General features: G+C 34.0%; 1 long non-coding RNA gene across 1 annotated transcript; it reads right to left on the bottom strand.

The window, feature by feature from the left end:
* Positions 1-4,525: 4,525 nt before the first annotated feature.
* LOC147475135 (uncharacterized) lies at positions 4,526-7,579 on the bottom strand. The gene is made up of 2 exons (XR_015208517.1): positions 7,364-7,579; positions 4,526-5,091 (listed from the first exon to the last, which is right to left on the bottom strand). It is a non-coding gene; the product is annotated as an uncharacterized LOC147475135 (long non-coding RNA).
* Positions 7,580-9,450: the final 1,871 nt, after the last annotated feature.

Raw genomic sequence — 9,450 nt, 5'->3', positions numbered from 1 at the left:
ATATTTTCAGCACAGGTTTAGGTACACATCTATTTTATTTTATTTTTGTTCGATTTTCTTGTCATGAGCTACTATCTATTTAAACTACTTGGGTTGCCTCCCATAAGCGCTACGTTTAATGTCGCCAGCCGACACAGAGGGGGGAAACTTAAGGTTACCCCCTAACTAGCTTAGGTAATTAATTTTTTAAAATTTGTGGGTCTTTTATAGTCAGATTCCCTAGACTTAAAACTTGTTTGTAATCCAATTTTTGCTCTTTTTATCTTTCTTCTTTTCCATGCGTGGCCTATACATTTTAGTAGAGGGCGAGTCATCTTAATTAAATCTTTGATAAATCTACGATTAAAAGTAGCTTGACAAAAAGATGCTCGAATGTCTTCTATTTTTGTATGAGGTTGACCAGTGTCTAGCAATGTATTAATATGGTGTATAACACTATCCTTGTTATAATTCATGCCTAACTGTGATACACATGATAAAAATGGATATTTGTAGTGAGTGTTCCTAAAACTTTTATTAGCTATTGTGTGTACTACACATAGATCATCCATCTTTTCTATATCATCATCAGGGTTTCTAAATAGTGTAAATATGTTTACATCTACTCTTATATTCCCGAAAGTGATAGACATGTTCCCATTCCTACAATTTATTAGAGCTTCTGCTGTTGCTAAGAATGGTCTACCCAAAATGATAGGAATTTAGTTTCCATTTGTAGGTAAAGTGTCAAGAACTATAAAATCAACGGGGTAATAAAAATCAGAGATCTTGATAATCACATCCTCTATTACTCCTCATGGAATCTTAATAGATCTATCAGCTAACTGTAGTCTAACATTTATTGGTTTCAAGTCTTTTAACCCTAGCTGTTTGTAAACTGAGTAAGGTAACAAATTCACACTAGCACCTAAATCCAATAATGCTTGATCAGTGTAGTCCACTCCTATTCTACACGTAACTGTAGGACTACCGAGGTCCTTATGTTTTACTACGACTTTGTTCTGTAGAAAGGATGAACAACCTTGTGCAAGGAAAACTTCTTTTGGGATATTTGTTTTCTTTTTTACTAGGTCTTTTATGAATTTGGCATAGGAAGGCATGTGTTTAATTGCGCTTAGAAAAGGAATAGATATGTAGATTTTTAAAAATATTCATAATGTCATTATATTGTGCTTCCTTTTTGTTATCTTTTAACCTAGAGGGGAATGGTGTGGGTGGAATTTTTTCGGTTACCTGCTCTTTGGTTTTTTTAGTTTCAATTGGCTTTTCCTTATCTTTTGTTATAACAACTTCATCAGAATCAGGTATGTCAACTTTGTTATCTACTTTCTTTCCTGACCTAAGGGTAGATATTGAGTTAATTGCCTCTATGGGTGCGGATGAAGGGGTGGTTCCAACTTGATGAACATTTCTACCTTTAGGGTTTTGTTTAGGTTGACTTGGTAGTGTTCCCTTGATTACCTTGAAAACCATATTGGTTTTGCTGTGGAGACATGTTTTGTCTCCATGATTTCTTTGAGTTATTCCTAAGATCTGGGTTATAGTTGTTGTTGTTATTAAAATTATTTTGATAACCCTGTCTTTTGAATGTATTAAAAGCACAAACATCATCAGTACCTTGAGCAACAAACATAGAGCAAACTGAGGTGTCATGATCTGTAGTAAGGCAATTTTCACAAAATTGATTGACACTCATTGCTTGTTGAGGTTGATTATTCTTTGGAGGGTTTAAAGTGAATGAATCAAATTTCTTGTTTAAGTTTTTGATTCCTGTGGTTAAACTAGCAATGACAGTTTCTAATTGAGTTCATTTTTAACCTCATACATACCTGGTTTACTAAAACTCATCCCCCCATCTACCCGTGCCATGTCCTCATGGTCACTACTATTGGCCCAATCCTTAGAACTCTCAGAAAAGTTTTGCAAAAAAGTGTAGGCTTCATCAGGAGTAAGACTAGTAAATCTTCCTCCATTCATTGATTCAATTAACTGACGGTTCATAGGTGAAAGACCTTTTATAAAGTAATGTACTATATTAAGTATGTCAAAACCATGATGTGGGCAACAGACAAGTAAATCATTAAATCAATCCCATGTTGAATGAAACTCTTCATTAGGTTTTCCTTTGAAGGTTGAAATAGCCAATTGCATGGCCTCAGTTTTACGTAAAGGGTAATATTGTTTCATAAACTTTTGTGATAGTTGCTCCCAAGTAGTTATAGAATTAGAGGGTAGGGATCTATACCAACGTAGTGTGGCATACTCAAAAGTCAATGGGAACAACCTTAATCTAGTCTCTTTAGGGGAAAGATGAGGTGCTTTAAAAGTACTTAATATGCTCAAGAACTTACTTAGATGATTATACGGTTCTTCATTTGTTTTGCCATAATATCTTGGCAACATATTAAGAATGGTGAGCTTAACCTCATAGTTATTGTTATTGTCGGGCATCACTATGCGGTTCGGTGGTTGAACCGCGATAGGTTGAAACAAGGTGCTAAGAGTTCTTTGATTAGCCATGGCGGCTAACGGTACTCTCTCTGGTGTATCTCTTAAGTCTACGAGTGGTGTGTGTGTTTCAGAATCAGAATCAGATCCTGAGTTTGATGGTGTGGTCTCCTCCAAAACCAGAATTGGAAGATTGTTACAAGAATTAGCTCTTCTGATTAAACGTTTACGAGGAGAATCACGAAACCAAGTTTTCATGCACTAGACAATTAAGCTATATAAACTAAATGAATATGCACTTAATTAACTAAATTATATTATCAAACTATACGAGACTAACTATTAATTCTAATTATGAAACCGCTAACAGGGGATTCACGGTGGAAGAGAAGCACTTACTGTTACAGCAAGCAAAACAAGTCCAAAAATTTTGAAAGTTTTATAGTAGCTACCTGATATGTGCAGAAAGTAGCCTGTAAAATTTCAGAGCAATCGGAGCTTGGTAAGTCCCTCTTCTGTACTGTTCAATCCTGCAGAGTCCAGTGAGAAGTTTTCTGCACACACTGTAAACAATCGATTGAATAAATAAGTAAAAGAGCACTGAAAATCACGAAATTTTTACTGGAGTCTCCTGACGTGTCAGGGATGATCCTGTAAAAAGGTTGGATTATTTGGAGTTTTACAGATCCTTCTTCTCGACTGTTCTTCCAGAGACCTTGGTCCTGAAAAGCTGAAGAAACACACTGAAAACAAGCAACTAGTTAAGTGGTCAAAACAGGTCAAACAATATTCAAATTTTTAGTGAAAGCTCCTGACGAATCGAGGTTCCTCCTGTAAAAAATTTAGAATTTTTGATAATGTGCATATAACTCTGCTCGACTGTTTTTATAGATGCTTGCGTCCTGAAAATTGAAAATGGGGTACTGCAAAGCTGATGTTAGTTACCTAGGTAAGACAAGTACAAAAAATTTCAATAAATTACCAATACTGTACAGATCAACTCTGTAAAATTTCAGAATTTTTTGAAATTTATAAATACGTTTTTAGTACTCTTCTTTTCTGTTAAACAAACACAAAACTTTATGAAAATACTTTCTACTATGCAAATCTAATTGAATTATGCTAAATATGCAATTTAAAGTATATGAATTCCTAAATTAAAGTAAACTAAATTAAATATTATATCACCTAATCAATTTAGAGCAGGCAGCGGTGCCATTGAAAAAGCACGCAATACGTAATTATTTATATGTCGTTGTTTATGTTACGTATCTTTTGCAAATCTTACTTAGCCTAATATATATTGATTAGTATAGTGGCTAGCAAGGTATCAATCCTACTCTAAATAACTAAGTGATGATAATAGAAATTCCTAATCTAAATTACTCTAATGGATGCAAGTAAAAGATGTGGCTAAGTAATGCAGAATATATAGTTGATTTGGTTTAAGATTTAAACTATGCATAAAATAAACTAAATTAAATATATGAATATGAATCAAGAGAGAGAATATCTTGGGAGAGATGAATCCACCAAAATCATAGAATTAGTCTAATAGATCTACCTATCATGCTTAATATAAATCACAAATAGAAACTCACCATACCTACAAACCTTATGCTCATAACCATGATGATAATATGTGGCTTTCAACGTGCTTTCTATCTTTCCATCAAATACTTCTTCAATCTCCAATGATATCTTCTATCTAACCAAATTGTGCTTTAAGTGGCATTCAATATACAACTTTAGGTGCCATGGAAAATCCACATGTGGCATTAACTATACAACTAATTGAGGTGCCATAAAGAATCCAATCATCACACTAGAACACTAAAAACTAGAAGAAAAGAATCTAGGGTTTGTGGTATTTGGCTCTACACAATCTTGAATTACCCTATGACCTCCTAACCTCCACAGGAGCATTAGATCAATGGATGAATAAGAAGAAACTCAATGAGGGATTTAAACTAAAACATAATAGAAGAAGAACTAAACTAAAACATACAAAAAATGCTTCATTTCCCCTCCCAAGAGAAGGGAGATTAGCCCCTCATACTATGCTATGAACACAATATGAAAATGAATAATCTTTATAGCTATTAATTGTGAAAAGGTCTGAACTTTCTTCTCTCTTAATTCTAGATCTAAGATGCAAACACTAAATTTCCTAGATTATGTAAACTGAGGTTTTTGTGCCTTATATATTGGCTTACATGCTCGTCTGGATAGAGATCTGAATCCTATGTTTATTTGGTGTCAAACTCTCTGTAATCTTTCTAGAAGCAATCTTGGAAAAGCTAAATTCGGTTGGACCAAAGTTGGACATGGTCCACTTTGCCTTGCAGGCTATTTCCTAAGCTGCAGCTTCTGACAGCTTTCAGTTTCCTAATTCTTGTGAAACTCTGACTTCTTCTCTATGTTGATCTCATCTTCTTATGAAGTCGAAATTAAGGCTTTGAGATTAGATTGAAGACTCTTCTAACTTAATTATTATCCTCTTTTAGAGTCCCATTAGGCTTGGCACTTATGGAGACAAATATGACATTTTTGCCCTAGGCCTTTAGTCAGAATTCCCAAAGGACTCCTTTTTGACTTGTTTGACTTCTTTTCCCTCCATATTTCATATTTAGGTTCTTTGACCTACAAAAACTCAAATTGCATCATATTAGAATATTTAAATATAAAATTGAGACTAACATACACATTATTGGGGTTATAAATCATTACTTTTGAGCACTTATCAACTGCGTCTCCACAATTATGTATATGAACCCATGTTATCACGAAATCAAACGATAATCAAATATCCAAAAGTCAAACAATTCTACTAATCATAAAGTGGTTGTGTCAAGTGGCTGCCTACATACCCTTTAAGGGATCAAGCCATACGTAGTTCTTCCTTAGAACTCAATAGTTCAACCTCGAAAATTCAACCTTAGAAACATTAGAATACTACTTGTACACGTGATTCACAAGGGATAGAAAGCTCATGCAAAGGAATAGTAAGATTGACATAACTTCAATATAAAAGGATGCAACTCACTTAAGAACAAACTAACAAGAACAGATCAACAAGAATGGGATATAATCATTCAACATACAATACCTAATTTACTCAAATCAAATACAAGTAAATACGAACTAATACCGAGCAATTATTATCGTCTTCAGTAGATAACTTATCCTTGGCCATCCAACTCTTATCCATTTTAAATATGTTAAAGAGAAATCTAAATGTAAGCACTCTTGTTCAGTTAACAAAATACTCAAAGGGCTTTGTCTAATCCCCCAAGAATGGGTCAGATATGAAATCTAACAAGAACAATACCAGAGCAGCCTTTATTGCTCATAAAACACTAATGATACGAATTATATGGTAAGGGATTGGTTATACTAGCTAGTTAATACATACAGACAAATAACAAGGTGAACAAACTAGAATTCATGCGTAACCATGTTACTTATTCATTCTATAGCTTAACTAGATAGAAAATAGGATTTATTCTTTTTTTGTAAATCTATATATCAATATCATAGAAAGTAAAACCTATGCTATGAAACTCAAAGTTAACTTACTGAATTCATAGATATTCATGCATAACACAGTAGAGTAACAACATTTGAATTCAATAGTACAACATTTCAAACGAGTAACAGCTAAACCTATTTACAATTGAGGAAGCATATGAAATGGTTATACTACCCAAATACAATATTTCATGACAAAAACCATGCCTTCTCAATGTACGTGAAAGCAATTTGATATAGTCGTACATACAAGTAAAAAGGCTTGCTACAAGAAGGCCTTATCTAAAAAAAAAAGAGAAATAGTACCTGCTCTAAAGCAAATCAAGTTGAGGTAGAACGACCAGAACCTCCTCAAATCAAATTTATTCTACCAAGGAATATAATGAATAGCTTGATGCAAGATTTGCAAATCAATTTATAAAGTTTAGTTGCTAACTTATTTATAGTGGCTTCTTCTATTACTACTTTCATAGCTGGAAGAGCAGGAGGGGTGTTTGTAGCTTTATTTCTATAAGGACATCTCCAATTACCAGCTTGATTTCTCATAGCTTTTTGTAGGGCCCTTACATTGTGTATAAAATCGGTGACCATTTTTCAGTCATTCAACAAGAGGGTTTACTCGTGAATAAATGTTATAACAAGGGAAAGGATTTATCAGTTGTATTGTGTAACATGAACAAGTGAACCATTTTAATAGAAGGCACCCAGCCTAATTACAAGGATATTAGAGTAAAACATGTATTCAAAGTGTCGTCTAACTTTTCTGCTACTTCAGCCCATATCCGTATTGACATTTAAAAAAAAAAAAAAAAAAAACTGATGTCTCGAGGATTTAATTGTTAAAAGTTAAGACATCTATGACTTCTATGATGTCCTTTTCTATTTTCTTATAAGTTTAGTTATCAATGTCTTTTGGTTCAAAAGCACACGAAGGCATCTCAAACTGCCGTATCTTAAAACCTTAATTGATGATAGGTTTCTCTCAAGCTCATAGAAAATAGAAAAGAAGAGCACTAAAATACAGTTTCAAAAGGAACAAGGACTACTTCATATTACATAACCTGGATTCAAGGGATGAACTCTCATCTCTGAGTTACATAGCCTGGATTATGTTCATTCATTTTGCAAGGATCCTCACCAAACCTAGATAGATGACATCCAACTTACACAAATTTTAAATAGAATTTTGGCAAAGAGAAAGGTTTTTATGCAATCTTACACATAATATCTCCAAGAATTAGAGAAAGTTTGTTTTACGAATACGTAGTAATCCTGCTATTTAAATTAGGAGAAGAGGATCTAACAAAATAGATGCCTAATCAAAGCATGAGAACTAGAAAATGACTGACTGCACAAATCACAGAGAAAAACAAATTTACTTCACCTTGCTTGCTAGTACATCGACCGTACTTTCTAGCTTTTCCACAGACCTTTCTAGAAGCTTCACTTCCTTTTGAAACATACAAGGATTAGATCATCTACCTTTTGAGATCACATCAGAACCATAGACTGCTCAGGGAGCTCTCGGGAGACAGACACCCTTCCGTAAGGTTCCATGAAGTTAAAGGGAGTCAAAGCCATATAGGGTGCGGCAAAACGCTTTTTCACTGTATTCCTTCACGCCTCATTAAAAGCAGGAAAAAATAAAATAATATAAGACCCAAGGAAACAAAAGACAGAAGAAACAAACTGACCTGTATCAACATGGCACAAAGTTGTTGCCTATGCATAGTTTGCATTTAATTATGACAGCCTGCAAATGATTCTCTCTCTCCTAAGCAATAACATTGACCATCAAAACCAATTAATAAAAGCAATATGACATATATGAATTCCTTACAAGAATTTATTTACCAAGACAAAAGTCTTATATATGTCGATTATGAATAAAAGTAATAACAAACTGGCTAAAAACTGATTTTGATAACATTAAACCTAAGAAAACTAATAGAATCTCCAAATCCTTGACAACTAGCTATCTCCAAAATCTTCTCAATGAAAGTGATGACCCATAACCTACAAAGCCAAAATGAACACCTTAAAGAGTTTGACTTAATTATTTTTCCCTGATAAGTATGATTCTCAGCAAAACAAGTGCATACTATTACCTTACAGTTGTAAGTAGCACATACCAAGTTTGACCTTCCTAAGGCAATTGTAAGTACCACTTAACATTTACTACAATCTCACCCGTGCTATATAACCAATTACCCTATAGCCCCGAGCTTGTATATAGGTACACCAATATTGTAAATCAAACGGATCATAGCTCACATGACACAAACTGCACATGCAAACAAACACATGGTCTCGGGGTGTATATACATCTAACAGTCATCTTTAAACACTAGGTGGGTAGACAAACTCGGCAGAGTCAAGCAGGTCAAGCAAACAACATTCATACATCTAACAGTCCCCTTTAAACACTGGGTGGGTAGACAAACTCGGCAGGGTCAAGCAAACAGCATGCATACATCTAATAGTCCCCTTTAAACATTGGGTGGGTAGACAAACTCGGCAGGGTTGAGCAGGTCATGCAAACAACATGCACACATCAAATCATGTAAGCATGCACACACCTAATTATGAAAATTGCTGCAAACCTATGTTTGAAATTGCACACAAAAGAAGGAAACATCTAACTCCACTGAATAGAACTATGCCTAGGCGAATGAAGGCAACAGGTATAACATACTTTCTCTTTCTTTTTATTTTCTATTTTAAAAGTCAAACAAATTTATTAATAGTACTGAAAAGTACAAAGTGAAAACCAAAAGTTTCAATCTTGATCCAAGCCATTTAATTTATAGTTTGGGGGTGTTTGGATCCTATTTATTTATTGGCAAAAAGTGTTTATTAGTCAAAAAACGTTTTTTGAAAAAATAAATGCGTTTGGTCGCTATTTTTAAAAAAAATTGTTTTTCATCCAAAAAAACAATAATTGGTCCGAAAAACTCGTTTTATGATAATTAGGTAAAACTTGTTTTTTAAGACGAAAAACTGTTTTTCTTCTCTCTCTCACATCTGCGCCAAAGGCAAAGTGACGACATGGTTATTTCTCCAAATAAAACTTGACTTTTTTTTTATTAGATCTCGATCTCTCGTCTCGATCTCTCGATTTCTCTTCTTGATTGCTCACTCGAACTGCTTTGCACCAATTCGATCTCTCTAAACTACTCGACACAAATTCGATCTCTCTCTGAACTGCTCGACACAAATTCGGTAAGTATTCTTCTTCTTCTTAATCCTATTTTTTTTTTTTTTTTCTTAATCCACTTTTTAGATTTTCATTGGATTAAGTAATCAAATAAAATCCACTTTTTAGATGAGTTTGTACCTGTCAATTAGTTAGATTCATCAAACAAGGTGTGGTTGTAGAAAAGATAAGAAATTGAGCTACATGATCGAATAATCTGCACTATGATAGACTTTTTAGTGATGAATTGATTGCTTGTGTGTCACAGAAACTAA

The sequence above is a fragment of the Coptis chinensis genome, chromosome 9, assembly GCF_015680905.1.
Source record: "Coptis chinensis isolate HL-2020 chromosome 9, ASM1568090v1, whole genome shotgun sequence".
NCBI classification, from domain to species: domain Eukaryota; kingdom Viridiplantae; phylum Streptophyta; class Magnoliopsida; order Ranunculales; family Ranunculaceae; genus Coptis; species Coptis chinensis.
Note: the sequence above shows the minus strand (reverse complement) of the source record. Positions and strands in the feature narration are given on the sequence as shown.